Here is a 23,599-nt window from a genome sequence, read left to right as displayed (position 1 = left end):
AGATCTCTGGGACTTTTTACTTGTAAGTTTGTACCCTTAAACCACATCTGTCCTTACCTCTTATCCTCATCTCCTGGTAACCACCACCTTACTTATCTCATTTAGCATAATGCCTATTTATTAATTTAGGGATGACACTCTTGAGTTGCTTGGTGAAGTGACAGCCAACGGGAGTGATATCAGCAGTCATTTTTCAGACCTGAAGATTACATTCTCCGCTCCTGAAGCTCACCAAGATGATCATGGATCAGGGCCTAGTCTTTGACCCTTCCCTGTACACATTACAAAACCCAAAGTTAGAAAATTCCCATTGTGGCTCAGCAGTAACGAGCCCAACTAGTATCCATGAGGATGCATGTTCGATATGCCACAGGTGTGACCCAAGAAAGAGAGGGAGGGAGGGAGGAAGGAAGGAAGAAAGCAAAAAAAAAAAAAAAAAATACAATGTTAGTAGAAGGAAAAAAATCCTAAAGATCAGAACAGAAATAAATCAAATAGAGACTAAGAAAATATCAATGAAACTAAAAGTTGATTCTTTGAAAAGATAAATAAAATTGGTAAACTTTCAGCCAGACACACTGAGTGAAAAAGGGAGAGGGCCCAAACCAATAAAATCAGAAAGGAAAAAGGAGAAGTTACAATCGACACCATCAAAATACAAAGGGTCATAAGAGTTTACCATAAGCAATTGTATGTCAAAAAAATGGACAACTTGGAAGAAATGAACAAATTCTTAGAAAGGTACAACCTCCCAAGACTGAATCACAAAGAAACAAAATATTAACAGACCAATAAATCAATACTGAAATGGAATCAGTAATTTAAAAACTCCCAACAAGCAAAAGTCCAGGACAAGATGGCTTCACAGGTGAATTCTACCGAACATTTAGAGAAGAGTTAACACCTGCCCTTCTGAAACTCTTCCAAAAAATTGCCAAGGAAAGAATACTTCCAATCTCATTCTATAAGGCCACCATCACCCTGATACCAAAACCAGACAAGAACATCACGCACACAAAAGAAAGTTATAGGCCAATATCACTGATGAATATAGATGCAAAAACCCTCAACAAAATACTAGCAAACTGACTCCAACAATGCAGTAAGAGGATCATACAATATGATCAGATAGGATTCATCCCAGGAATGCAAGGATTTTTCAGTATCTGCTAATCAATCAGTGTGATACACCACATTAACAAACTGAAGAATAAAAACCACATGATTATCCCTGAAGATGCAGAAAAAAGCTTTTGATAAAATTCAACATCTATTGATGATTAAAAACTTTTCAGAAAGTAGCACTGAGGGAACATACCTCAATATAATAAAGGTCATATGTGACAAACCCACAGCTAACATCATACTCAATGGTTATTACTGTCTTTTATAAAAAGAGGAGGAAAAACCCTTTAGTACCAAAAAGGTTAAGTAAGCACTCTGTTTACTTAAATGTGCAAAAGTGCCCAACTCATGTGGGGAGTTAGAACCACTTTGCTATCAAAATCAGAGAGTACAAAAGAAAAGAAAATTAGAAGCACATTTAACTTATGGCAAAAAAAAGTACACTATTCTGGTAAACATTTACATAGGTTTTATCTAAGGCGGCCTAAACATATGTAAGTCAAGACAATTCTGACTATCATCTCCATTTTACTGATAAGGAATTTAGGCACAGAAGAACCCCGTGGCTTACCCTGGGTTATACAGCTGGCTAACTAAAACTAAATGTTCATTTGAAAAAAAAAAATTCACATCATGCTCAAGTGAGGTTAATCTCAGAAGTGCAAGATTAGTGATGCTTCATGAAACTTATCAATGCAATTTATTCTATTAATAGAGTGGGGAAAAATCATATCATTATTTAAATGATGCAAAGAGACTTTAATAAAGTTCAGAACCTATTTATTTTTTCAAAAATCTTAGCAAACTAAGACTAGAAGAGAACTTTCTCTCACTGGTAAACATTATATTCCAAAAGCTGATAGCAAACACTGCAGTAAGTGGAGAACATAGTTAGCATACCCTCCAAATTATGGAACAATACCCAACAAACCACAACTGATTGATATAGTATTAGCTGTCCTACCAATATAAAAGGAAAGAAAATAATTACAAAAGAGAGAAAAATGTTCTCTCTTTGCACTTGGTGTATCAGCGCCTAATAAAACCAGAGAATTATCACCAAAAAAAGCAATTAGAAATAAGAAAATTCAGAAATTCAGCGGATATAACAACTAAAAAGTCAATAACACTAACTTACCCCAGCAATAACCAGTACAAAATATAATAATACAAAGAAAGAAAGAAAGAGGGAAAAAAGCTATAAAATATCTAACAATTAACTTACCCAATAATACACACTCTATGGAGAAAACATTAACAAAGGTCATATAGATGATTTACAAAATTAAACACACACTCCATTCTTTAGATAAGATGACTTATCATTACAGAGATATTCACTCTTCCTAAGTATTCTATAAATATTCAATGTAACATCAGTCACATTTCCAGCTGGATTTTTAAAGAATTAAATAAATTTATCCTATTATTCAACAGGAAGCCAAACTTTAAGAAGATGAAAAAGTATGTATATGAATTCATACTTTTAAATCATAATAATAAAACAAGATATTGTAACAAGAATAATCATATTTACAAATGAAACACAATACACAGCACAAGGATAAACCAGACCCCTTTATACAAGATAAGGATAGCATCACAAATTCATGTGAAAACAATGAATTATTTAGTAAAATAATTTGGGAAGAGTGAATCCCTACTTAACCTTACACGGCAAAATAGACTACAAAGGAATAAATATCTAAAGGTAAAGGATAAAACCAGAAAGTTGGTAGAAAAGGAGTTCCAGATGTGGCTTAGCAGAAATAAATCTGACTAGTATCCATGAGGACTCAGGTTCGATCGCTGGCTTCACTCAGTGGGTTAAGGATCTGGCATTGCTGTGGCTGTGGTGTAGGCTGGCAGCTACAGCTCCAATTCAACCCCTAGCCTGAGAACTCCATGTGCCACGAGTGCGGCCCTGAAAAGAAAGAAAGAAAGCTGGTAGAATAAAAGGTGGAGTAGCTATAGATCTAAGGCGGAGGGGGGAGAAGATTGTTTAAATAAAACTCCGAAAGCACAAAGAAAAAAAAAGTGATTGTTTACATCAAAATGAAGAATTCTTGGTCAATAAAAGATAATATGGATCAAGTGAATATGGAGCTGACAAAATGGAAGAAATTATTTGCAAAGTATAAAACCAGTGAGGGATTAATATTTTAGAATATACAAGAAACACTTACAAATCTATAATTAAAAACAACCCAAATAGAAATACAAGTCAGAAATATAGATATTCAATATGTAGAGGAAATCCCAAGATGCTGACAAATAGATGACAAATCAAGATAACTGGTAATTACAGAAATCAGATTAAGTTATTATAGGCTGGTGAATTTGGAAAGATGAATAATGGTACCTATTGGCAGAGATATTAGTAGATATAGACTGGTACAAACTCTCTGAAGAGCAATTTGGCACTTGTCAAAATAAATATATGTTTCATATGACACAAAAATACTGCACCTGGGTGTATATCCCAAAGAAATTCTCACAAGGTCCCTGCAGACATGACAGAGTTGTTCATCACAGCCTGGCAATGACACCAATTTCCCATAGGTTGCGTGACCAGCAGAGAAGGCAGTGGGCTTGAGCCATCTCGGCAGGACCCCACTCAAGAGCTCAGTTCCTCTGTGACAGAACCCCACCACTAAGAGTCTAAAAGTTGGCTTATTTTGGCCAGAGTCAAGGGGGATTGGAGAGAGAAGGGCCAGACTGGACCTCACAAAGCTATGAAAAGTGCAGTAGCATCTCCCCTAAAGCCTGCCCCCAGACCTATACAAGAGTCTCATAAGGAATTGGTATTTGGTCCCCCACCATGGAAAAAGCATTGACTGTAAATTACCATTAGAAAAGCAGCAGAAGAAGGGCATCACTGCTGACCAATTAAAGTAAGGGATTAATTCTCTCTTTTTCCTCTTCTTCCTCCTACTGTAATGAAATAGAGAAACTGGATGTTAAAGAGACTTTGAAGAGGAGGTATCTCAGAATAACATGAAACCCATCATCCTTGTAGCATCACTATGTAGAGGGTATCAACCAGAGTTGACCTGTCCAATAATGTGTCCCATTGTAGCCGCTTCCAAAAGATGGGAATGAAAGCGTTTTATCAGACCACAACACACAAGTTTGCCTCCTATCATAGCTGGACCACAGAGCTCTAAAAGGACTAGGAGGAAGAGGAGAATGACAAGCCAGGCTATACAGTCCCCAAATATCTTCCACTTGCAGGTCCTGAAGGAGATAGTTATTGATCTCCAGAGCTTGAAATGGAAACTGACTGACAGTTTTTTAATTTTATAAGGAAGTTAAAATAAGAGAAAAACCTTATAAAAAGAAGCAATTAAATAATGGGATATGGTTGTTTTCATCATCTACATCTGTGTGCTCAAAGACAACATGAGTTGTGACCAAAGAGGGTGGGTCTTATTTCTTCAGAATAGCCTTCACATTTCACAAAGGTCATGAGCTAGTGTTTTCAAGTCTCAAAAAATCCTTTTAACACCTAGATTGCAACAAAATTGAGCATCACATATATGTTTTAACCCGAATTTCTCCTTGGTTATATAAACTAGCTATGGGTTGCCAAACTGCTTGGTTTGAGGAACGATATCAAAATATCACTCCCTATTACCTTGATTGTGTGCCAGAAATCCAAGCATTAGGTGGCCTTGGGAGTTGGTTATTAGTGTAGCTATTATTAGTGAATGAAAAAGAATATCCTAATATCTTCAAATACTAAGTTGTCCCCTAAAATGAGCATATGCAAATATGATGATCTGCATCTGAGAAATTAAACAAGTAAATAAAGTAAGGGAAAGATGTCACAGATATGAGCAGTTAATAGTTAATGAAGGTACCACCTCACACTGGTCAGAATGACCATCATAAACAAATCAACACATAACAAATGTTGGAGAGGGTGTGGAGAAAAGGAACCCCCTTCACTGTTGGTAGGAACGTAAATTGGTACCATCAATATGGAATACAGTATGGAGGTTCCTCAGAAAACTCCTGGGCATATATCTAGTTAAAACTACAGTTCAAAAATGTAGATGCACCCTTATGTTCATAGCAGCACTATTCTCAATAGTTAAGACATGGAAACATTCATCGACAGATAAATGGATTAAGAAGCTGTGGTACATACACACAATGGAATATTATTCAGCCATAAAAAAGAACAAAACAATGCCATCTGCACCAACATGGATGCAACTAGAGATTCCCATACTAAGTGAAGTAACTCAGAAATAGAAAGACAAGTACCGTATGATGTCACTTATTTGTGGAATCTAAAATATGGCATAGATGAATCTGTCTACAAAACAGAAATAGACTCAGAGACATGAAGAACAGACTTGTGGTTGCCAGTGGGGAGGAAGTGGGATGGATGGGGAGTTTGGGGTTAGTAGATGCAAACTATTATATTTAGAATGCATAAGCAATGAGGTTCTACTGTAGAGCAAAAGGAACTATATCAAATCTCTTGGGGCAGAACATGATGGGAGATAGAATGAGAAAAAAAATGATATACACACATCACTTTGCTACTCAGCAGAAATTGAAAGAAAATTCTATATCAACTATACTTTAATAAAAAAATTTAATGAGTTCCTGTTGTGGTTCAGTGGGTTAAGAACCCAATTAGTGTCCATGAGGATACAGGTTCAATCCCTGGCCTTGCTCAGTGGGTTAAGGAGCCAGTGTTGCTGCAAGCTGTGGCATAGGTCACAAATGCGGCTTGGATCTGGTGTTGCTGTGGCTGAGCATAGGCTAGCAACTGTATCTCTGCTTCGACCCCTAGCCTAGGAACTTCTATATGCCACAGGTGCAGCCCTGAAAAGAGAAAAAATATTTTAAAAAAGAATATATATAAAACTGGGTCACTATGCTGTACAGCAGAAACTGACACAACACTGTAATTCAACGTATTACACTCTAACATTAAATAAATAAACAAATGAATAAATATACAAAATAAAATAGTTAATGAACTTGGCATATAGCTGCTTCTCCTATAAATAATTAAGATTTGACAATACAACAATAAATACCAGGTCAGTTCATTCCTTTTGCCCTCAGTAGAATCCCCACATCATGAAAAAACATTTTCTTGTTTAAGCTAAAGTTCTCGAAACCAGGTCTAGGTATAAAGTGTCTTCCACGTCTTAGTATTGCTAATGAAGTTGCTTGTCATTTTATTTATTATACATGCTCAGTTTTATATTAGGAAAAGAAAATGACATTTAAGAAATTAATTGAGTTCAGGGCAAAAGATATCTTACATTTGATGTTTTTGAAGGTCTAAATATAAATAAAAATATCTAACAAGCATGTTTCTGAATTTTTATAAGGCTATAATCATACACATATTTAATAACCCCATTAGGCAAGATGCTTTAGAAAACTTTGAAGACTTAGATTATTATGATTAGCATAATAATTAGGTTGTTCATCAGGAAAAACTATGAATAATTCATTCTAATTAAGTAACTGATGTAACAGTAAATCCACCATCGGTGCCAAAGCCTAGCAAGTTATGGACTGCAGTAAATTACCACTAAAACTAACTTCTGCATACAAGATAATAGATCAAAATGTTATTAAATATGTGTTCCATTACTAAAAAGAATCACCAAAAATTTTTTCTTGAACTTTGCATGTCAGTCAGTGAGTAGATTTTCCCTAGGTGTGTGAAACACTTTGCAGCTACATAATTTGAAAAACAGAAAGAAGTATTAGATTTTAGAGATATGAGAGAAAAATGTGCCTCTTTCGTGTGGAATTAATATGGCCATTGTTTTGCTTTCCTTCTGGCTATGTTAGGTGACTAACTTTTAGAATTAAGTGCAGGAATATATATTATACAAGAAAGATGCAGCTCATGGAGAAGACAGGTGGTTGCAACCAACTACTCCAGTCCATAAGTGCTGGTGTAAATGATTCTGAAAAAGAACAAGGATTCTTTCCCCACATCTGTTTCCCTCACAGGGAAAGTAGAGCCAGTTTATAAAGCCTGCTGAGATCCTAAGACTCAGAACAATTATTTTTTTTTGTTTGTTTGTTTTTGTTTTTGTTTTGTTTTTTTTTTTTTTTTTGTCTTTTTGTTGTTGTTGTTGCTATTTCTTGGGCCGCTCCCGCGGCATATGGAGGTTCCCAGGCTAGGGGTCGAATCGGAGCTGTAGCCACCGGCCTACGCCAGAGCCACAGCAACGCGGGATCCGAGCCGCGTCTGTGACCTACACCACAGCTCACGGCAACGCCGGATCGTTAACCCACTGAGCAAGGGCAGGGACCGAACCCGCAACCTCATGGTTCTTAGTCGGATTCGTTAACCACTGCGCCACGACGGGAACTCCAGAACAATTATTAAGTATTCTGCTGCTGCTTCTGGTTTAGCCAAAAGGAAAACAGCCCAAAAGTTTTAATCATTTTTCACAAGAGCGATAAAGATCAAATTTAAGATTTTAATAAATTATGAATATTAAGTACAGGGACACCTAAAACATGAATGCCTATCTAAATTATGAATATTAATTTGAATTTTAGGATGAATTACCTTTTAATTCTAAGTGCGTTCTATTTTTTTTTTCTGATCATCTGTAAGATTATATAGATGGTCAAGTGGGATCTAGAATTTGGAAAGACCAAATAAAGCCTTATTTTAATGTCAGAATAACTAAAAACAAAGCTTTAGGGAATATGAAGAAGTGCAATTGAACATAGGAGCTCAGGAATTTTTTCTGTGCTAAGCAGAGGACATGTTGGATGAAGAAGCATTCGGCTCCAATATAAACTACCTGACCCACCCTTCAATTAGCTCTGGCCATAGCCCTGACCTCAGAAATGCCACTGCTGCAATACTGAATGGGTTTCAGAGTGGCAATGATCTGACAAGTGATCCAGTAGTTTGCACATCAGCCAAGAAAAACTGCAGTCGGGCATGTGCAAAACCACCATTCTTTAAGAACCATGGTTCCATTTGCAAAGATATTTCCACACTATCCAAGGCCACGGTTGTCATTGGCCCTGCTCTCATTCATGCACTAATCATCTCTTAGCTGCTGTAATAAAATAGTTTCCTCTTGGCTTTTGTACCCTCCTACATGCCTCGCTCCAACACAAACCTGAACACAGCAACCTATGACTTAAAATACTTCATTATTCCTAATTTCTTTCCTTACATTTGGTGACTGCTACCTTTTCCATACCTGCCTTTCGGAACCTCTAGCTGACTACAATTCCTGCAGATCTTAGAACATGTCATACTCTCATCTCAGAGTCTACACACGTATATTCTGGGTTCACCCAAAATGAAGCTTTCTTCCCTATAGCTACTACTTCAAGGCTGGATAGCATTTGATTGTAAATTCATACTTAAACAGAAATCCTAAGATACCACGGTACCAGATCTGGTCCTGTTTACCCTTTCTCCTAGTTTCCCATTAGCTACAGTGCTAACTGTGAACAACACTGAATTGTGCACCTCTGCATAAAGGTGGGGGTGGGGTCTTCATCCATCCAGACAGTCTAGAACCCAAGCCAGTATAGGATGAGATGACTGAACACTGAGAACAGACCAGAAAAGGGGGAGCTCCCATCGTGGCTCAGTGGAAACAAATCGACTAGCATCCATGAGATGGAGGTTGAATCCCTGGCCTCGCTCAGTGGGTTAAAGGATCCAGCGTTGCCATGAGCTATGGTGTAGCCTCTGATTCGACCCCTAGCCTGGGAACCTCTATGTGCTGCAGGTGTGGCCCTAAAAAGACCAAAAAAAACAAAAAAAAACAAAACAAACAAACAAAAAAAAAACACAAAAAACAAAAAAGACAGACCAGAAAAAAATTTTCTGAAATCAGCTGCTAGGCCTCTCTAAAATTAACTAGACCATTGTGCCAAAGAAAATGTCAATACTTTCTATTACTTCACTCAGGAACAAAATTAAGTTCCCATAGTGACTTCCATTCCTTACATTTTCATAACTTCTTGAGGCATCGGAGACAGATTTTTCCCTAGCCCATTACCCACAAATACCCAAGAAGAGGAAGCTAGCAGAATTTTCCTTAAGAAATGGAATGTTCAACAACTGACCTCAAATACCAAGAAACTCACTTTCTGTGCTAGAGCGACTTGTGATCAGTTTCCCAGAAGGAATCCAGCAACACTGGCCTAGCTGGTTCAAAAGGAAGCATCACTATTAAGAATTCACCTTAATTTGTGTGTGTGATAAAAGTATGATAGTATTAATCAAAGAGTCTTTATGCATTAAAGATAACAAATGTTTACAGATGAAATTATATATGCCTGGGGTTTGCTTAAAATAAGGCAGGGCGGGAAGGGGTGAACATAAATGAAACAAGATTGGCCATGAGCTTGATGATGTTTAAGCTCAGTGATTAATACATGAGAGTTAATTAAAAAGTTCTCTCTTCTTCTGCATGTTTTTAAAATTCTATAACAAAATCTTTTTTGAAAACAAAGAAAAAATCTTCAAAGCCTGTTGAGCCCATTTGTTCCTATAAAACAAGGAAACCACTATAATGAATGCCCAGGTTCAGGGCTCTTCTGGGAGATTTTTAGGATTTCCTTTTACTATTTGAAATCCTCACGCCTCCCACCTCCCACCCTCCCTAATTCCTATTTATTCTTCAAGACTTAGTTTAGTCATGCCCCTCTAGGGAATCCTTATCTTAATGTTTTCCTCCTTCTCAAATTGGGATAAAGTGTCCCTATTGTATGATAATAGCACCTCAGGATTCTTTTATTGGGGCTCTTACTACACTAAATTGTAATATTTGCTTACTTGTCTGTCTCTGCCACTAGAATCTACAAAAGAATCCTGGCTTTTTGAAGATAGGAAACACATTTTATCTTAAGGAGAGATCTTAAAACACACACTATTTGCTTTATCATTACACCATTATTTTCTCACTGTGCCTGGATTTAATCTCTTGCTTAAGGATCTTTCTTACTTTGAGAATCTTTCATCACATGGAGAGGCCAGGAATGAAAAATTTTATTTCAAATCCAGCAGGTCCTTAATCTTTTATGTGTCCTCTAAATTATGCCTGAAAACTAAACTGTTTCTTTTTTAACACATCTCTCTCTCTCTCTACTTGTATTGTACAACAGGCAATGAGAATGAAAGGTAGCATCTTCAATGTTCTGCCTGGAAATCTAAGCTAGATCATTGGGTTCATCAATTATAGTTGCTATTTTCCATATTACTGCAGGGCACAGTACTGATAAACTTTCTTCCATTATAAAACCAGGGTCTCTTTTCTTCCAGCTTCCAATAACATCTTCTCTCTCCTCTAATCTCTCAACAATAGGCTGAGACCCTTTCAGCAACGGCTAACACAATCCTCATGGCCCTTAAGATTTTATTAACATCTCCCCAAGTCTACCCTACCATCAAGTCCATCAGTTTCAGTTTTTTATGGCAGTGCCCCATCTCCAAATACTAAAATCTGTTCTTCTTATCTATCACTTCCTAACAACTCACCTTAAGGGTGGCTTAAGTGACAATCATTTTCTAGCACCTCATGGTTTCTTTGAGTTAGGAGTTTGAAAAAGGCTTCGCTGAGCAGTTCTGGTTCAATATCTCAAGTGGTTGTAGTCAGATGATGGCTGGAGCTAAAATAGCAAGAGGATAGAGCATCTGGGAACGGTCCAGACATCTCTCTCCATTCATGCAGTCTCGGAGCCCCTCCATGTGGTCTCCACGCGTGGATACGTTGGCCTTCCTTGCATCCTGATGGTCTCAGAGCAATCAGACTATTCACGTGGTGGCTCAGGGCTCTTAAGAGCAAGTATTCCAGTAGAAAAGGTGAAGGTTGTATGACCTCTTCTGACCTACCTCAGAGGTCATATGAGTTGTGTTCCTTTCTTGTATTCCATTGATTAAAACAGCCACAAAAGGCCACCCAGTTTAAAGGGGAGGAGAGCCCTTAAAAGTCCATCTTTTAAGGCAAAGAGTATCACGGTCATATTGTAAAAAAACAACATGGGATAGGAAATAGGCTCTGATCATCTTTGGAAAATACAACTGCCATACTTGGTTCTTTATATGCAAATGTACTCCATGGAGTTGTTGTGATGATTAAATAAACTAACATAATAAGCTTCGTTTGCTTCACAGTGAATCCACCATAGGTCCCATGTATCCATGGTCCAATCTGAGACCTCCCTTGGGTTCCATTGATCTATTGGTCCCTTTTTCTTTCTTTCTTTTTTTTCTTTTTGTCTTTTTGTCCTTTTAGGGCTGCACCCATGGCATATGGAGGTTCCCAGGCTAGGGGTCGAATCGGAGCTATAGCTGCCAGCCTACATCAGAGCCACAGCAACGCGGGATACCAGCCGCATCTGCAACCTACACTACACCTCATGGCAACTCTGGATCCTTAACCCACTGAGCAAGGCCAGGGAAAGACCCGCAACCTCATGGTTCCTAGTCGGATTCATTAACCACTGAGCAGGACAGTAACACAGATTGGTCCGTTTTTCCATCAAACTAGGGCAACGCTAGGTTTACTATCATGTCTTTGTAATTGCTTGAGTTTTATCAATACACATGCATTTATATGTCTTTAAATATCACTGATAATTAGTTTAATTCTTACCATAAATCATTTCTTTTATCAAGAATCGAGAGTACATGGAAGATGCTTAGGTACTTTCTTAGTTTATCTTACGATGTAAAGTTAATGATAATATGCCTTTTTCTGATATTCATTGCCGTAAATTTCTTGCTACTGCAATGCATCAGTGGTGGCCTCTGTAAAAACAAAGACTTTATGTCTGTCCCCATTTCCACAGGTCCGCTCACCACTCTATACAGTTATAGCCACGTACATCTAAGTTACAAAGGTCCATGCAACATGTTCAGTACTCTTTTTAATGCCCTCAATAAATGCATTGCTGACTTATATACTATCTTATTGGACTATAATTCTTTCCCACTGTGGTCATGCCTCTTTTCCTCACTACATTATGAAGAAACATAACTTCACAAACCATTCTCCTGTTGAGGAAGATCAACATAGTCTAATGAAAAAGAGCAAATACTTTCTCAATAAGGTTGAAAGTGAGTGCATTTTTCTTTTAAACCATTGGTGGTGGTGCTGATGGTGGGGGGGTGTGTTGGGAGTGATGGTCATTGTGGTGGTTCTCCTAATGTAGAATTCATGACATCACTTATTTATAGATAAATATAAGCATGTCAAGCTTGGCAGATTCTTTCGAGACTAGCTTATCTCTCCAGCCTTATCTTCTGCCTCTCCTGACACCTTAATTTGCATCTTGGCAAAGTTCCCAAAACAGAACATGCTGTTTCATACATCAGCATTTTCAGTTTCTCAGTGACTTCTAACTAGAACGTGTTTGCAGCATTCATTTCTCACTTAGCTCCAACTGCTAAATGAAAACACGGTCCCAGGGGAAATGACTCTTCTCCAATCACATAACACCCCTCCCCAGAGATCCACAGTGCCCCGAGTATCCTGGTATCATAACACTTAAATTAGTCCTTTTTGGGGGGCCGTGCCCATGGCATGCAGAAGTTCCTGGGCCAGGGATTGAACCGATGCCACAGAAGTGATGATGCCAGATCCTGAATCCACTGAGTCACCAGGAAACTTCTAAATCAGTCTTTTTAGGGGGGTGGGGGGATTTATTTCAGGAATGCAAAGTTTGTTTTAACATTTCGTTTTATTGGAGTACAGTAGACTTACAATGTTGTTAGTTTCAGGTGTACAGAAAAGTGAACCAGTCGTACATATATATAGTATATATACCTACACACACACACACACACACACACACACACACACACACACACACACATCCATTATTTTTTCTCATATAGGTTATTGCAAACTATTGAGTAGATTTCCCTGTGCTATACAGTAGGTTCTTGTTAATTATCTATTTTATATCGTAGTATATTTACTTATGTAATTCCCATCCTCCTAATTCCCCCCTCCCCTGCATGATTTCCCCTATGGTAACCATATGATTGGCTTTTGAAATCTGTGAGTTTGTTTCTGTTTTATAAATAACTACTATTGTTTTTTCTTTTTTTTCTTTTTTTTTTTTTCTCTTTCTGTCTTCTAGGGGCGCACCCATGGCATATGGAGGTTCCCAGGCTAGGGGTCTAATTGGAGCTGTAGCCACCAGCCTACACCACAGTCACAGAAATGCGGGATCCAAGCCTCGTCTGCCACCTACACCACAGATCTCGGCAATGCCGGATTGTTAACCCACTGAGCGAGGCCAGGGATAGAACCCACAACCTCATGGTTCCTAATCAGATTCATTAACCACTGAGTCATTATGGGCACGCCTAATTTTTTATTATATTCCACATATGTGTTATCAATAATATTTGTCTTTGTCTGAATTATTTCACTTAATATGATAATCTCTAGGTCAGTCCATGTTGCTGCAAATGGCATTGTTTCATTCTTTTTATGGCTGAGTAAAATTCCATTGTATCTATGTACCACACCTTCTTTATCCATTCTTCTATCTTGGACATTTAGGTTGTTTCCATGTCTTGCCTATTGTAAATAGTGCTGCAAGGAACACTGGAGTACATGTGTCTTTTCAAATTATGGTTTTCTCTGGTTAGATGCCTAGGAGTAGGATTGCTAGATCATAGGGTAGTTCTATTTTTGGCTTTTTAAGGAACCTCCATTGAAATGATCTATTTCCATGCCTGTCCAGCCCACCAGTTCCTCGAGAGCCCAAACTGTATCATTCTCCCCTTTAGATACCCAGCCAACCACTGCAGTCCTTGCCACAGAGCATGCAATCAATAAATATCGAACAAAGCTCAACTCAACTAAAATAACTTCTGGGAACAGAACTTTGAGCTTATGCAATCATAATTACCCCCAGAATGAACCCCGTAGGTAAATAAGATAGCCAACTTTTGACATAAGAAACTTGAAGAGCATAGAGGGGACCACGTCAAACTTCAGTTTAAGTGCCTCCTTACACTGCAATTAAATATCGCCAAATGTCAATTAGTATACTGAGCATGGAGCACAGTAATAATTATTAATGCATTTCTCGATTATACAGTACTATAATGTATGGCTTTAGCAACGTGGTTTTTAAACTTTACTTTTTGAGTGGGGTGGGATCATTTCATGTTTATTTTTTGGTGCATATTTTAATTTTTTAAAACTTTTTATTATTCTTTTTTTCTGCTTTTCAGGGCCAAGAGTGTGGCATATGGAAATTCCCAGGCTAGGGGTCCAATCAGAGCTGCAGCTGCTGGTCTACACCAGAGCCATAGCAATACCAGATCCTTAACCCACTGAGGGAGGCCAGGGATCAAACTCATATCCTCGTGGATACTAGGCTGGTTTCTAACCCACTAAGCCACAGTGGGTACTCCTTTGGTGCATAAGTTTAAGCAGTGATTTTTTTTTTTCTCTAAGAAAAGCATGGGCAGAAAAATGGATAAATGAAACACAAACATGAGTGAGCTAGGCGAGGATGGATGGAATGGTGAGGGAAACTGAGACACCTTATGACACCTCCCTCCCTGAAGTTCATGGGACAATCATCTGTAGGCAACACTCTGGGTCCTTGGGTGGAGCACAAAGAACTAAGTTTGATGAGCAGTGCCTCTCTTCCTTCATCCCTCCACCCTGCATAATGACTCAATTTTTTTTTTTTCTTTTTGCCATTTCTTGGGCCACTGCTATGGCACATGGAGGTTCCCAGGCTAGGGGTCTAATCAGAGCCATATCCACTGGCCTATGCCAGAGCCACAGCAACGTGGGATCCAAGCTGTGTCTGCAACCTACACCACAGCTCAAGGCAACTCCAGATCCTCAACCCAATGAGCAAGGCCAGGAATCAAACCCACAACCTCATGGTTCCTAGTCAGATTCGTTAACCACTGAGCCATGACAGGAACTCCATAATGACTCATTTTAATTCTCTTTTTCTTTTCTTTTTATTTTCTGAGTTGGGCAAGTAATTCTGAAACTACCAACTTCATCTGTATTCAGAAGGATCAAATTTCCATCACTTCTAGGATTCTGAGATGACTGAAGAATATTGAAGAGATGGCAAGAAAAAACTGGGTAGATGGCATTCTATCAGTGACATACAATTACCTGCCTCACATGCTTTATTAGGCTTTATTATCTTTATTACTACTTAACATGTATTGCATGAAAAGTGCTACTGAGCAGAGCACCATTGCTCAGTTTTTCGTGTCCATAGCAAGCACCTGGGATCTTGTTAAGATGAAAGTTCTGACTCAGTTAGTCAGGACCAAGATTAGATATTCTAAAAAGTTCCTGGGTGATGCTGATGCTGCTGGCCCACAGGTGGGAGAGGCACTAAAGTATCCCCCCCCCCCAAAAAAAAAAAAAAAAGATGAGAAATAGTCTCTAAATGTCATGGAATTCAGTCTCACAGCGGTACAGACCTTAACTCTAAGAACTCAAAGAGGAGGCAGCCGAGGGTGGGTGTGGGACCTCAAGGCTTCTCCAAGGAGATAAAACTCCAAAAGCCTCCAGCCTTGCCAGACTCTTATCATCCCACCTGTCTCACTGTAATTGTTACAAAGTTCCTAAGGACCTCCTCACCCCAGCAATTTGGCCTACTCCTTCCTGCCCCCGACCAGAAAAGGTCTGTGGACCACTCCTTACCACACCCCTCGAGAGGCAACATATGCCCCCAACCAATCAGCAAGTGTATCCAAAGACCCCATTCTTTCCCAACCAATCAGCAGGTCAAGAGGTGTAAGGCAAGACCACACCTCACACTCCTTTGTCTTTGGGCTATATTTATTTATTTATTTTGTCTTTTTGTTATTTCTTTGGGCCACTCCCGCAGCATATGGAGGTTCCCAGGCTAGGGGTCGAATCGGAGCTGTAGCCTACACCAGAGCCACAGCAACGCAGGATCCGATCCGCGTCTGCAACCTACACGACAGCTCATGGCAATGCCAGATCGTTAACCCACTGAGCAAGGGCAGGGACCGAACCCGCAACCTCATGGTTCCTAGTCGGATTCGTTAACCACTGCGCCACGACGGGAACTCCTGTCTTTGGCCTATAAAAACAGACATGATGGTGCACCCAGAGTCAAGTGTCCCTGATTATCAGGAAGTCGGCCCACTGGGTCAACAGTGTCTCAATAAACTTGTCTTTTCTACACCTTGCTTTAAATCCGGAAAATTCTTTTTCCACCCACGTGGGGAGATCACAACTGTGGGGACTGAGAGGATGCTGAATACAAGGCAGCCTGAGATCTAAGCAGAAAATGGGCACATGGGCTGTTCTCAGAACTCAGATCAAGTGCTTTGAGAAAATCGCATAAAAGAAATCAGGAGGACTCACAAGAAGTCAGTCTACGGGGCACAAAAAAGTAAATATGTTTTCTATTTTCTGGTTCCTCTCATGCTCATTTTCTTAGCATAGCGGGAGGATGCTGGCTTTGTTTACTACCAACTACTTCTGCTTTCTTGTAGCAGAGAGAGCAGGAAAGATGGACCCCACGAGTTCCCGTCGTAGCCCAGAGGTTAACAAACCCAACTAAGATCCATGAGGACACTGGTTTGATCCCTGGCCTCACTCAGTGGGTAAAGGATCCGGCGTTGACCTGAGCTGTGGTGTAGGTCGCAGACACGGCTGGGATCCCGCGTTGCTGTGGCTCTGGGGTAGGCCGGCAGCTGCAGCTCCGATTGGACCCCTAGCCTGGGAACCTCCTTATGCTGTGGGTTCGACACTAAAAAGACCAAAAAAAATTAAAAAATAAAAAAGATGGACCCCAGAGAATGCCAGCATCCTCAAGGTTTCTAAAAACCGACTCCTAGACTAAGTAAGCATTCATCCTGTCTGAGAGGTCAGCTTGCAGAGACAAAAACTGCATTTGTTATCAAATAGCTTGGCCCATTCTTGGTGTGGGTGTCCAGATGTCAAGCTGAAAGGGAAGACAAATGCAGATCTGCCCCCTGCACTCAGCCGAGAACTGCTTTGGAAAATTCCATGCTGTGTGACAGGTTGCATTCTATACTCCCCACATTTTCACAGGTTAACAGTATCAAAGCCATCCTTTCAAAACACAGTTTTACAAACTCGAGTATCTCTACAATGAGATCACAAGATCACAGGACTGAACTGCAACACAGATCCCGTTCTGCGATTGTGCCATTCGGCTTTCACTCTCAGAACATTGCCTTCTAGGAAACAGACACAATACCCGACTAACCTGCAGGCAAGCGGTGAACACACAGTCCTCCCGCTGAAGGAGTCTGCTGAATCTTGCCGAGCTCTATTTCTCAGGAAGGACATTCTGTCTCAGCATTTTTCTCTCATCTTTTTTTCCCAAACCGATAATACTGCAAGGATCGGCTGCTGTGCTCTCTAGAAAGAAACACACGGGATTTGGAAGCACATCAGGTATTAAGCTTTAGGCAATGCTCCTAAGCCTAGGTTTCTCATCCATCAAACAATGATAATAAAATCTATTACAATTACCTAACAACAAAGTGTGAGAATTTCAAGAAACAAAGGTATGTGAAAGAACCGCAGAAACTACAAAATAATAAAGGTAATGGCTTATAATATTTACTGAGTGAATACTATGTACCTGGAATTTTCCATAGTGAAATAAGAGTTTTAACTAAGGAACAACCCACCTTGGCTAAAAAGGTAGCTACAAGCCTTTCCAGCTATACCACCCTTTTTGTAATAATGTAGCAACTGTGTGCCCTATGTCCAAGCCAGCAGCCCTGCTACTCATGTACCCAGCACTGCTTATCAGTTCCACTTCTGTAACCTTGCTTGCTCAGTTTCTTAGGGAAGAACACTGTCTGCCTGTGGAAGGGGGGAGTTCTGGGATGTTTACATGGGAAAATCAAGACCTCCTAATGCATAAAAGTTGCTGAGAACAAAGACCTGGTGCTCACTCTTGAGAATGACTCTTCTGAGCCGGCGCCAGTGCTGAATAAACCGTGCTTTTTCCATATCTCTGAGTGCTGTTTGTCTCCTGCTGCTGCCACCATTTTTGTGGTTTCCGCAGCAATAGATTATCTCATTTAATCCTCACAGTAATTCAAAAGGTAAGAATCATTGCCATGATTTTACAGATTAAAAAACAAACAAACAAAAAAACTGAGTTTAGAGAGGTTAAGTAACTTGTCAATGCCACGTTGTTAATAAGTAGCCAATGCACTTTTGTTATCTCTTGGCCTCCAGCATCCATTGTCTCCTGTGCACAGGACTCCAATTTCCTTTGGGGAATCAGATCTCATTAACAATTGTCTTAAAAGGTAGTAAAATAGTTCCTTACTGTTATAAAAGTTGAACGAGCAGATCTTTCTTTCTAGACTGGAATTAGAACGAGACTGGAGCCTGGAACTGGAAGGGGGACCAAAGTTAGCCAAACACTTTTTTCTGGGGCTTCTACCCTTGAAGAATTGGTGCAAGGCTTTAAAAAATGGTGAGGTCCCCATTCGTTTAGAAGCAGCATTCTGCTCTGTCAGTACCGATCCTGAGAAATTTCTCTTGGTTCTTGCTTCTTTGCCACCCCACCCCCCAAATACTGGTTTCTTCCTATTTCAAGATGTGGTTCTCCAGTCTTTCAGTCTGCCAATAAATTTCTGTTTTTTTCTGGTTTTTTTGTTTGTTTGTTTGTTTGTTTTTGCTTTTGCTTAGGCTGGCAAAGATTTGTTTCTTTGCAATCAAAAAAAAAAAAAGCTAACTGATATACCAAGCCAGGATCTCAACCAAGGGCAGCCCAGAAATCCAAAGCCCACGCACTAACTAAACCAATGAATTACACTGTGTCTTTTAGGTCACTTTAAGTATTAAAATGTACAGTGCTTCTCTTCTCCAACCTGCAGCTGTATTAATCTATGAAACACCTTTAGTTTATATAGCAATTTATGCCTTCTAAAACAGATGTGAAAATTATTTCTTAAGTGATAATTCAGAAATTCTCTTAAGTGCCATGGATTTAAGGTGAATCCCTGGGTCATTTGGGAAATTAAATTGTAGAGCGGATAGGAATTTTCACCTCACTTTGTATTGGAGACAAGTCTCACCAAAACCAGATTAAACATGGGCTACAAAGACAAAATTTATCTCTCTCAACTTTATCTGTTTCAAATTTAAGAAATATCCAGGCTCTGCTAAGTATGCAAGCATATTATGCCAGTGGCCCTGATAGGGATGGAGCAGGCACAGGTAGCTGTAGAAGCCCCAGGAAGGGACCACAGATAGAGAGGGAAACCTAGGGGACGCTGGGAGATCACTGTAAGTTAATTGTTGAAGAAAGCTATCAAAACAAGGCGGGCTTGCTTGACTAGTGGAGGAGAGAGATAGGCCTCAGATCAGAGGGGAGTGAGCTAAGGCCTGCATTCAGATTCAGACCAAGGGCAGGAGTTTGAAGACTACCCTTCTGCTGATTTGAATACACACCTTACTAGATACTAAGGAGGAGCTACTGCTCAAAGAAAGAGGAAGGGGCGGTCTTTTCTGACCCCCATTCCCCATGGATAATAAAACTGTAGCTCACCAGATCCTGGGGGCAGAGCCTCCTTGCCTGCCTGCTTGCATCTCTCCCAAGCATCCTATCTTAGTAAACCTATTTCTTGCCTATCACTTGGTCTCTTGCTGAATTCCTTCTGCACGGAGACATGAAGAACCTGAACCTCAGTGAGTCCAGACACTGGGTGAATAATTCTAATTTAAAACCATGGGTTTAAGTCCCAATCTAGGTCTAGGCTAGGTTTGAGTCCCAGCACATGGGTTCAAGTCCCAGTCTGGGTTTAGGCTGGGTTCGAGTCCTGGCACATGTGTTCAAGTCCCATTCTGGGTTCTGCCTGGGTTCAGATCATTTGTCCTGTCAGTTTCAGCCCGTGAAGCAGTCTAAACACTCATCACAGACATCAAACAACAGGAGGGTTTTTTTTTTTTTGATCACTTTGAAGGGACGATGTTAAGCATGCACTGAGTTCAAATTAATACCTCACTCACTGTGAAGTTCCGAGCTAGAGGACCATCTTATATATAAAACACAATGGGTGCTTCTAGTAATGCTGCAAACCCAGTCCTGCTGAATGTGCCCAAGTGGAAACCAGAACACTGAATTCCATTAAACAGAAGATGCTATCAGAAAGTAGGCTTTAGGAGTTCCTGTCGTGGCTCAGTGGTTAACCAATCTGATTAGGAACCATGAGGTTTTGGGTTCGATCCCTGGCCTTGCTCAGTGGGTTAAGGATCCAGCATTGCCGTTAGCTGTGGTGTAGGTTGCAGACACAGCTCAGCTCAGATCCAGCGTTGCTGTGGCCCTGGTGTAGGCCGGCGGCTACAGCTCTGATTGGAACCCCTAGCCTGGAAACCTCCATATGCCGCGGGTGCGGCCCTAAAAGGCAAATAATAATAATAATAAGAAGAAGAAGATAATGAATTCTGTCCAATTAGAAGTTTTGGAAAACCATATCCTAAAAAAACTAGAAGAATGAAAAATACAAGTTAGAATCTCTTCAGTAATCTCCAATGGAATTTGTGATAGATCTGTAATGCCATTGGAGAAATTTCCATTCACTTCTTTAAAGATCTTGAGAGAGAAGGTTAGAAATCATGGGGTAATGGAAAAGGAGACGTCAATGAAGACACTGCAAAAAGGAGTATCTGTAATGGCATGGCCCAAAAATGTCACCTTTATCCTAAGAGTCGCTGCTTTTAATATTTTCATTTGCAATTCACTCCAAAAGTTGGTCTAATACATTTACTGCATGAACGAATCTTCATTAAAATGGCCTTTCTGCAGAATAAATGTCTCTTCAGTTTGCAAAGACTATATTTTATTCTTAAGCAAGTAGTTCGGGTTTCATATTTGTAGGACCATTAAATAGAATTGAAGAAGTAAATTTTTCTTTTGTTTTCTTTTTTGTTGTAATCTTACTATTTCAAAACTTTTGTGGTTGCCAAAGGGAAAAAAATAAGAAACAAAATCAGTGTTTGTATTTGAACTTGGAAAATACGATGAGAAGGTATGGTACATGGGGATCTGTGAGGATCTGGTCCTGTGCTTTTGTTTGTTTTGCCTACTTTCTAGGATGTAAGCTTATGATAACACATTTACAGATAGCTCCTTCTCCTCCTATTACAGAAATTAACAATCCTTTTCTCTCAGTAAACATAGAAGCTATAATTTATTGAGCAGTTATTACGTGCCCAGTACCCAGTCTAAGTTCTTTAGAATCATACAAGAATTCTATGATGAAAGTCAGGTTAAAACTGTGAAAAACTTTACATTATTCATTCAAGAAGCATTTATTGAGCTACTACTATAAAACATTATTCTGGGCTTCTAAGATATGAGTAAACAACTGCCACACAGTGGCTATTCCCATAAAAATAACAAAAATAGAAATTAAAGCATCTATAGATGAAAGAATATCTTATATAAAGTATGATAATCTGATTGAAAACAAATCAGCAGTTACAATGGAAGTCGGAAAATGCTGCAAAAATATATTTAAAAAATACTTTCAAAAATTAATCTAGAATTGTATGTCCAACAGAAATTATCATCTGAGAATGAGGGCAAAACATGTAGATCATTAGGTGAAAACAAACTAATTTTTCCATTACAAGAGTCTAAATAAGCGCACTTAAAATATACTTCTGGAAGAGAACAAATTATCCCTGAAAAGAGGTCAGAAAAGCATACAAGAAGGGTGAAGAGGAGTTCCCGTCGTGGCTCAGTGGTTAGCGAATCCAACTAGGAACCATGAGGTTGTGGGTTCGATCCCTGGCCTTGCTCAGTGGGTTAAGGATCCGGCGTCACCGTGAGCTGTGGTGTAGACTGAGTCGCAGACTCAGGCTTGGATCCCAAGTTGCTGTGGCTGTGGTGTAGGCTAGTGGCTACAGCTCTGATTAGACCTCTAGCCTGGGAACCTCCACATGCTGCGGGATTGGCCCTAGAAAAGGCAAAAAAAAAAAAAAAAAAATGGTGAACAAATAGATTCCACAAAATACTAATAACAATGGTGATGCCATCTTATTGTTTGTGTATGGATACGATTATATGCACCATAAAAATAATACATATAAACGTCAACATTGTGTACATTACTGCCGGACAGCTCCGGCAGCCAGGGAGTTTACATCCCGATGGGAGACAGACAGCGTCGGCGAAAGAATGGAGACAGCCGCTTTGGCCCTTCTTTCAGGGCGCTGGACTGCTCAAATTTTATTGGCATAAGTGGTTAATTATATAGTTTTACACTACAGATTACATCACAGTGTTAAAAGTACATTGGTTAACTATTAGACTTTGTTTTTTGATCACATGGTGCAGTGGCAATACGTCATGTTTTAAAATCTTTAGTCTAACTAAATTTAGTGAGTACAATTCAAGGACAAACAGACACAGCATATCATGTGGGAAAGAGGAGACCCAGCACAAACCATCTCATGGCCAGCCAGTTCCCACAAGCTGAAGAAGTTACAGACACAAAAAATCCTGTCTTCAGACTAGTGTCTATCTTCAAAGCATCCTTGGCAGGGAGACAGTGTGAGAACATGCAAATCAACTTAGCTAGCTACCGCTAAAAGTTTCTAAACTCAAGGACAAAACTCACAGCTGGGTTTCTTTTGATCAAGAATAATATATGTCTAACTTCTATAGACCTCATTAAAACCCTAACTCTAAAGTTTACTGTATAACTGGTTAGTAGATAAACACTATGTTTTTAATTAAGTTGGATTTAAATAGGGGAAAGTCCCTTCAAATGAAATTCTTATTATATCATTATTGTAATTTTGTTAAATCACAAACCACCACAGGAAAATAAGAATAGAAAATAAGAATAATAAGTAAATAATCAGGACAGACTGAGGAAACCTGAATAACAAATAAAACAACAGAAAAGACTAGGTCACCTGAGAAACAATCCATGTTCTCTGGTGCAAACATGGAAATTGTTTTCCCAGGAAAGCCCCAGTTCTTCCCCATCAACATCAAAATGAGAGCTGTGTAACCTGAGACCTGCCCTTGGCTTGTACCGTGCAAGCAGGCTTTCACCCTGACCAGAGGCCCACCTTCGGCATGTACTGCTCAGGTGAGCTCCCTTCCTTGGTTAGGAACCTGCCTTCAGGTGTTTTCTGCCATCAGGCAAGGTCCTTTTTTTGAGTCCTAGCATCGCCTTGGCTCCTCGCATATTACTACTATGTTATATATTATTATATATTATGTACCTATTATTAGAGGAAATTTCCTCTAAAAACTAATCTGATAATAAAACCCTTTATATGGAGAGAAAATAAAGTCCCATTCGATTTTAAGCATAATTATGAATAATGGCTTCTTCTAGGCTCTGCTGTTTTAATCAATTGCAACATTTATTACCTTTTTTATGCTCAGATTGTCACAGTTTAGCCAGCGGGAGCTCTTTTTAAGTTGGCTTCTGAGTCCTGTCAACACC

The 23,599-nt window shown here is 39.5% G+C and overlaps 1 non-coding gene across 2 annotated transcripts in view; it reads right to left on the bottom strand.

The window, feature by feature from the left end:
- Positions 1 to 23,599, bottom strand: part of LOC100515559 (uncharacterized) — a 319,375-nt gene that overhangs the window by 197,010 nt on the left and 98,766 nt on the right. For both annotated transcript variants that reach the window (XR_002346620.2, XR_014812349.1), the window contains exon 3: positions 17,371 to 17,525. This is a non-coding gene — a transcript (uncharacterized LOC100515559). The remainder of the gene's footprint in view (positions 1 to 17,370; positions 17,526 to 23,599) is intronic.

The sequence above is a fragment of the Sus scrofa genome, chromosome 8 (assembly GCF_054392235.1).
Source record: "Sus scrofa isolate SSC_HxYL_T2T_F1_AM1 chromosome 8, Sscrofa_HxYL_maternal_Yorkshire_Landrace_v2.0, whole genome shotgun sequence".
In the NCBI taxonomy this organism is placed as follows: Eukaryota; Metazoa; Chordata; class Mammalia; order Artiodactyla; family Suidae; genus Sus; species Sus scrofa.
Note: the sequence above shows the minus strand (reverse complement) of the source record. Positions and strands in the feature narration are given on the sequence as shown.